Source organism: Carex rostrata, chromosome 5 (assembly GCF_964058835.1).
Source record: "Carex rostrata chromosome 5, lpCarRost1.2, whole genome shotgun sequence".
In the NCBI taxonomy this organism is placed as follows: Eukaryota; Viridiplantae; Streptophyta; class Magnoliopsida; order Poales; family Cyperaceae; genus Carex; species Carex rostrata.
In genome coordinates this window covers 8,517,030-8,525,918 of record NC_135922.1, presented here as the reverse complement: position 1 = coordinate 8,525,918, position 8,889 = coordinate 8,517,030, and the positions used below count along the sequence as shown (strand labels likewise).

At 31.9% G+C, this 8,889-nt stretch overlaps 1 protein-coding gene across 1 annotated transcript in view; it reads right to left on the bottom strand.

Annotated features, from left to right (window-relative positions):
* Positions 1–8,306: 8,306 nt before the first annotated feature.
* LOC144554044 (putative disease resistance protein RGA3) overlaps positions 8,307–8,889 on the bottom strand; it is a 33,918-nt gene continuing 33,335 nt past the window's right edge. The window contains exon 3 of the mRNA XM_078302259.1: positions 8,307–8,579. The gene's annotated coding sequence lies outside the window, so the exon portion shown is untranslated. The remainder of the gene's footprint in view (positions 8,580–8,889) is intronic.

Below are 8,889 nucleotides of genomic sequence, written 5' to 3'. Positions count from 1 at the left end.
TAGTCAGTCAAGTTTGCTCCAACTAAAGTTCTCCTAAACTGTATAGCCCCCCCATGAGTATCTAATACTTCAGACAATAGTATATCTTTATTGGTGCATAGATTGTAAATTTGGGGGAATATGATAGCTAGTGTACATTGTTGGTACCATATATCTACCCAAAACCTAACAGTAGAATGCTGATTTCCTGGTTCATAACTAATACTCATATTTCCTAGATTTTCTAATCTACTAATAGCTAACCAAAAGGAAGATTTGTAAGGAGTATGATGGTTGTAATACTTGAACATGATCAAGTTTTTCCAAATCCCATTACAGTGGGGATTTTTGAGTTTCCACTACCACTTAAGTAACAGTGAAATGTTCATTTCTCTAAGGTTTAATACCCCCATACCCCCAAGTTGTTTAGCTAAACACACCACTGACCATTTCATGAGAATGTATTTTTTCTTTGATCTTTGACTACCCTGCCATAAGAATTGTCTGCGAATTTTATCAATCCTATTCAAGATTGTAATGGGAACTTTGTAAACTGACAATGTGTACAATGGGATAGAAGATAAAACAGAATTTACTAGGGTAAGTTTACCTCCTAGAGAAAACAATTGTCCTTTCCAACTAGGTAACCTATGTTCTACTTTATCTACCAAGAACTGCCAATCTAGAATTGTTAATTTTTTATTACTTAAAGGAAGACCTAAGTATAGAAAAGGAAAGGAGCCCCATTGACATCTAAAGAAATGGTGGAAATTTGAGTCTCTATCAATATGAATTGGGTACATAGAAGTTTTAGAATAATTCATTTTTATCCCAGAAAGGGCCTCAAATGCCATCATGGTCCACCATGCTGATTCTATATTTTCGTTAGTGGCAGCTAAGAAGAGAATAATATCATCAGCATAATGACAATTGGTTATTGATTTATTGTGTAAACAAGGTGGTCCTAATCCTAGTATTCTATTATGGTCTCTACCCTTAGAGAAAATTTTGCTGAGGGTGTCAGCAGCCAAGATGTACAGAAAGGGTGATAGTGGATCACCTTGTCTAACCCCTCTTTTACAATAGAAATATTCAGTAGTGTGACCATTGATAAGAATACTAGATTGGGAACTATATAACCAGTGTGTAATCCATTGTATCCATTTAGAATCAAAATTCCTACTTTCCAAAACTTCAAGTAAGTAGTCCCAGTGGATCTTGTCATAGGCTTTCTCAAAGTCCACTTTGACTACTACTCCTTGTTGTTTAGTTGTTTGACAGGAATGTAAGATCTCTTGACTAAGAATGACATTATCTAGAATGAATCTATGTTTAATGAATGCTGATTGGCTAGGATCTATGATTCTAAACATAATAGGTTCTAATCTTATAGTAAGAAGTTTGGAAAGTAATTTAAAATTACAATTAACTAGGCTAATAGGTCTAAACTTAGTAATGAGTTGGGCAGAATGGGGATTGTTGAAGAATGTGATTTTGAATTACTGGATTTTAGAAGGCTTTAGTTTACTGTAATATTTTTAAAGAATGTTGGTTATCAAACTAGAGACGCTGAGCTGGAAGATAGAGGTTGGAGAGAGATAGGACGTTGACCAGCTCTAATCTAATGGCGGGATCTAATTATTGAGCTAGTTTTCTTCAGAGCCCCTACATTATAAACAAATCTCTTCTGAAATATATGCTTATCAGTGAACCACAGAATCCACGTACAAGGAACTCAGAAAAATTTCGTCTTCCTATGATTTAATTATTCACATATAACTATATTTTCTTAACTCGTTTATGAAGAATGTGGTTCTGGTCTTAGATCTGGAACTAAATTTCTTTCATTATGTGTATTTTGTTTCCTGTCTACTGCTTTTAATTAGTATTGATCAAATGACAAGTTTCTGCTGAGTTTCTTCTATATATATAATAGGCCGTGTATCATTTTGGCTTATTCAATAGAACTTTCGCACTTTTTATATGTGAACTAAACATATTTTCTTTAATAAGTGAAACATATTTTGGCAAATATCTCGTACATTTTCTATTAAAACAACAATTTGAGAAAATAAGAGCAAAATAAAAGCAAATAATTATTAGAGCACAAAAAAATATAAGAAAAATATACTGAGAAAAAAATATCCTTTCTAATACTTGCATAATAGAATTATTAGATAAATTTCAGGAAAAAATATTAACTTTTATGTAAAAAAAAGAAAAAGAATTGCATGCATTCTAGATGTTTTTTATTTAATTCTGGACATAACTACAATACAATGTTATTAGAACTGGAGCGGAAGTCAGTCCAGTAAAGTTTCGGGTCAACAGTTCATTAGTCTGATCGGCTAATTTTTGAAACACTTATATTTATGAGATATGAATACAATAATAAAAATAATCATGTTTTATATTAGTAAAAATTTCCACATACAAATTGAATATCACAAAATAAAATTAAAATTATAGATTATTAAAGATGAATAAATTACCTTTGTTTGAAGCTCAAAATATGTAGAACTTATTCTTAAAATTATTAAAATAAACATATACACCCGAAAGATACACGCCATGAAAACACCATATACACCCCAAAGATACTCGCCATGAAAACACCATATACACCAAATCCTGGTGGTGTATATTACTTTCTCATAAACTGTATTTAATCAAATAATAATACCCGGCAGCAAGCATGTGATGCGTGTTACTTTCTATGTGATGCATGTTACTTTCTCATTAGATGTATGTAATTAAATAATGCTTTCGAGGTTTCAACATGCATCAATCTGCATAAGACAAAACAAATTGCCTTATATCCGTAATTATGCCTTGTTTTGAGAATGACCTGATTATACTTTTTCTGTTTGAAGAGAACTGACATTAAAACTTAGCAATTGAGTTCAGATTGAATCAGTACCTGCACCATGAATGCGCATTCAAATATTATTTTTACATACGAAGCGACTCGCCGTTATCAAATTCGAGATTGCCAAAAACAGCCTTTCTACCATTACTGCATAGAATGAACAAGCGACTCGCCGGATGGGCGGCAGCGCACCTATCCATAGCAGGTCGGATGGTACTATTGAATTCAGTATTATCATCTCTACCTACCTATTTTATGTCATGCCTCAAGTTGCCAAGTTGGGTAATACAAAAAATTGACAAAATTAGAAGATCTTTTTTATGGCAAGGGGTATCTCCTCAAACCAAAAAAATACATCTTGCTAATTGGGAGTTGGCATGTACACCGAAAAAATTAGGAGGAATGGGCATAATTGATTTAACCATCTTCAATCAGGCGCTCTTGATTAAATGGTATTGGCTGTGGAAAAAATAAGAAATTTCTTTGTGGAAACCTTTGCTGCAACAGAACCTTGACTCAACTGGTATGCTACCTGAACTCCCATATTCACAACTACAATAAAACCCGCAATCCAATTCTGTCAGAGCTTCTTTACACACATACCAGGAAATGGTCAACAAATAATGCTTTGGAACAATAATTGGGGAAATGGCTTACTCAGAGATGATCTCCTAAACCTATTCTCGCATGCAATCAATGAAAATATCACATTACAAGAAGCTGCGACAACCCCGATTCAGTCACTGTTCAGACAACCTTTGACTTTAGAAGCTCTCAGTGAAATACAAACCTTACAACAGATGCTTCATACGATCCTCTTATCTTCAGATGCACAAGATGATATCTCTTGGAAAGGAACAAGCAATGGAAATTACACGGTAAAAAGTGCATACTTGCTGATGAAGAATACACCTAGAATACAACACAAGGTGCATAGAGTGTGGGCTTTGAAGGTGCCACCAAGGGTGAAAGTCTTTGGTTGGCTCATGTTGCGTAATCGACTACTGACAATTGATAATCTACACCAAAGGGGACTGACAATCCCAAACAGATGTGTGCTATGCAAATCCAACCTAGAGACAATTCACCACTTGTTTAATGCATGTCCTTACTCCCTTGCATTATTCAATAAGCTAGAAATGGAGAAACCAAGTATGATAGCAGGAAAATCAACCTTTTCGGCTTCAAGAACAGCATCCATCCTCTCCACAAGGGCTTCAAAGGAATACAAGACGACTACCTTAATTGCTCAATTCATCATATGGAGAGAAAGATGTGCAAGGACGTTCGGAGAAGTGAACAAAGACATAACATAATTGATGCAAGAGATCGACATGCAATTGCTTTTCATAACAAAAGGATGAAATAATCAATTACTGTTCAGCAGTACACCAAATTTTTAAGCTACAGTTTTCCCTAGCTTTCCTTTACTGTTTTATCTTAGTTTTTGTTTAATTTCACTTTCTTATTTAGCTCAATCATCTTGAGCAAATTGTAATTTTATTTCTAGGAGTTACATCTCCAATGTAACTCAAACTTCAATGAATCAAATACGGGCTAGACCCATATTTTCTTCAAAAATTTTTTTTACATACGAAGCCGACTTGGGTATACTACATATTTTATGTTACTTTGAATAGGTGACCCATGATTTTTTTCCCATAAAAGCGATTTTGGTTGCTAGTTCTAATTTATTATAAAATCATCAGATATTTACATAAAATATAGCGGATTAAAATAACTCTTACGGACGCTTGCACTACTACAAAACTACTGTATTTTATCAGGTTAAAACTGAAAGTAATAACGGATTGCCTATCAATAGATACCAACATGATATGAGGTACAAGAATTCATCTAGCAGTACCACACCTATAGTAGGTAATTAACTAAATTCCATCGGTACAAAACACATTACCGATAGGAGAAACATATTAACCTCTATCGGTAGTACGTTATGTACTAATATAAGAAATGCGATCCTTCTATCGGTACTGTGTATCATGTATCGATACAAATGATATAATATTTATTGCGAATTTCATTTATAAAATTAGCCAGACCCTCAATTTGCGAAGATGTGTATATCTTCTTATTTTGTTCATGAATATTTACATATCTTCTACATTTGTTTATGAAGATTCATGTGTATGTTTTATGATAATAAAATAGTTAAATAGTAAAATTTAATATTGCTGAATGTTTCTGATGATGGTCTATGTTGTTTTATGTATCTTTGTTTGTCTATGATTAATATTGCTAGCAAATTGAGTGAATGGCTAATTTTGTAAATGAAATATGAAAAAAATACTAATCTTGTATCAGTACATGATACAATACCGATATAGGAGTATTACATTCCTTCTTTCAGTACATAATGTACTACCGATGGAGAAAAATATTATTGGTTTGAAACCGTTAAAAATTGTTGCAGGTCAAGGATTCAACATGATCAAAATGGCATTCTAATAAGGTACTTAAAAATGAAATTATTAAAATTATTCGCAGTGTTTTAGAAGCTTCCAAGTCAAATTAAGCTATTGACCTGTAGGTGCCAATTGTAATATTCTTAAATGATGCTCCTATATCGTCAGTGAAAATGATATGATACCAGATTAACTAACCAAGAACCCTTCCCTGGATCGATACAAACTAATGTTTATTTTAATTCTTAGTTTATTATCATCATGTTTTGTCGGTGTACAGCTTAAAGACCAAGCACTGAGTCATGAAGTTGTAGATTCTTATCTCATTATATATACTTTATTTCATATATATTTCATATTTGCTCGTCTCTATTTCATTATTTTGGTATATCATTCAATCTATTCTGCATTGCACTGTAACATTATTATTTGGACCTTTCTTCACACATAACATTATTAACATTCACACAGATCCCTAATTAATTCCTGCAAACAAAGTTACAGCATGAGAGGAAAACAAATAATTTATTATAAACAACTAAACATGAAAGTGTTGTAATCTATTAACATTAGGGAAAAAAATGTTGACAATTGTTAATGGCAAAATAAATCTTAAATTTATTAAGAAATCCGGCTCACTTACATTTGTTGTTTCATATTTACTTGAGTCAAGAAGAAAATTAATTAGACAAAAACAATGTATCGAGCAATTTAAAATTGAATGATTCATTTGACAGGGATATTGACATGTTTTACTTGAGTTTCCTCTTCTTAGGGGACATGATAGAGTTCTATGGAGCTTATTGGTCATTAATCTAACAGTTTGATAAAAGTAACAATTTATTTTTATCTATAGTTTGATCAAATAATTTTAAAATTACAGTAAAATTCAAGAAATAAGTTAATTTAAAATAAATTTAAATTATAAAATGTAAAGCTATAGGTATATATTCTCTATCAATTAATTTCAACGGTCTGATTAGTAAAAGGTGCTTTTAAATTGAAAAATGAAATTGGAGGACTGCAGAACAAAATTTGCTTCATCCTCAAATTATAGGATTGTCGATCTGGTACTGGTTACATAGTGAAGCGGCCTGCTAAGTTAAGCTGGGTTTTGTTTGGGCTTAAACAGGCCGCGGGGCCCAAAATCAGTTTCTTATTCAAGGGTTGAGATTGAAAAACAAGCTAATTTCCAATGCTTTAATGACTAGTATGAGATTAAATTTTGGAGGTGCTTAAGGTTTACATGCGTTTGATAGCATGGTCAACCATGAAATTAGGATGATTTTTTGTTGCTAGAATTAATTCTCCTCTAAAAAGATTTCATGTGAAAGAAAGAGACGATATCAACGAAATATAGATTTAAAAAAAAAAAATGGGTTGATTGCGGGGGTTTTTCTTTTACAAAAAACATCAATACTGAATTTGAAATTTGGTACATGACAAGGGGTACCAAAATTCAAATTCGATACATCCACTTGCCACATCTTACACAAATTGTTACACAAAAAATCCCTGTACCGAAATTTATATTTGGTAAAGTGGTGTACTATCGAAACTTATTTTCGGTACACCCACTACACTGAATTTGAATTTCGGTACAAGATGTTTTTGTGATGTTAAGATTTTATATTGAATTTTGATACAGTGGCGTATATATCTAACAATCAATATTTATATAATATTTTATGAAAATAATTTTACTAGTCCGGATAAACAGTCCAAAAATAGACAAAAAAATCAATCATATTTACTCGTCCGGATAATATTTCCCATACTAAGCTTTGATCACAAACAAACACAAAAGAATAATGAAAAATATATACAGCTCATGACAAGAAATCAGGGGTGTCCAATGAGCATCAGACCAAATTTGATCCATTTGATCTGCTATAAGATTCGTGTAGATCAAGTTCATACGAATCTTGACGTAAATCAAATGACTTTGACCGGACATTGAACCGAATTTGATGGGATACCCATCAAAATGCCACAAATACCACAAAACAACAAGCATAAGCAAAGTAAATAAAAAATTAAATACAAAACATCCTTTCACAAAAATCTCCTTCCCAATAGTTTATTTTACCCTCAACACTACTCTTTTCAGATCTCAACATTGAAGCCTTCTGTTTCTAATTAAATCTGCAAAGCACAAAAAGAAAATATCAATGAGTTTTATAATACAGAAACTTTCATATATATATATATATAAAGAGAGAGAGAGAGAGAGAGGTTGGCTACTCTACTTACATAAGCATATGAGGGTATATGCTTATAAGTCATTTTTGTCATTTTCAAAATTCAAAAAGTCGATCTGAACTGTTAGATGTGATCTCTATATTAAAATGTGCTTGGAGAGCAAATTTTACATTTTTCTGAGTTTTTTTACTATTTATTAAGCCACTTTGAAAATCGCTGATTCAACGGTGGCTTCTGATTTTTACTATTTATTTCTACACACTCTAATACAAAATAATCCATGTTATATTTGCTTTGCATGGATTCAAATTGAAAAAAAAATATCAATTGTTAAAAAAATAATCCATAGTTTTTAATTTATTTAACATTTATGGGTTGATTAACTAAAAACCAGAATGCACAGAGTACAAAACTTGTATTGATTGTAGAGATATTGGATGAATGTTATGAATTAGATAATTCAGATATGGTGCTATTTTGGAAAGAAAACAGGGGTCAGAAAACAGAGAAGAACAATATACTTAAAAATTGAGTTCACTTCAGGACCGTCCTGGTATGGTACTAATTTATTTGCATAGGTGGTGCGTTCTGTACTTACAAGCTAACCAACTAGGTACAAACATTTGAATATGCACCCACTACATTTGCCAAAAATGGAAAATTCAGTTATAAGGACAAAAATAATGCTAACAAACTAAATTCAGTTATGGAAATTATGGAATTGAGAATATAATTTCCACATTGTACTTGTACCAACTAAAATAACGGACCAATTCAAATTAAAAAGGTGCGTTCTGTACTTGTGTTCAATGAACATCGGATCAAATTTAATTTGTTTGATCTACTCCAAAATTCGTATATATCAAGTTCATGTGAATCTTAACGTAGAACAAATGATTTCAACCGGACATTGAATAGAATTTGATCCGATGCCCATCGAAACATCGCCCTTCACAAATGACCCCAAAACAGCAAGCATAACCAAATTATATAAAAAATAAATAAAAACATCCTTTTGCAAAAATCTCCTTCCGAATGATTTATTTTACCTTCAAACATTGCTCTTTTCCAGGTCTCAGCATTGATGCTTGTTGTTTCTAAATCTACAAAGCACAAAAAGAATATAAAAATTATATTTTTAGCACTTAAACCATCATATATATATGTATCAAATCCAAAATTTATCTTTGATGTTCTTTCTTCGTCCTGTATATCTATTTGTTTAATGAAACTTGATACCTGCATTACTCAAGATAAATCCCAATTTAAATGACACATCACATTAGAAAACTTGAAAATAAATAAATGGTGCTAACAACATTGTTACATGCTGAGTAATGATCAGTACCGCTCAATGCCTAAATTGACCAGTTACATGTTGAATTCTAGACTAAAATCCATGTATTTGCAGCA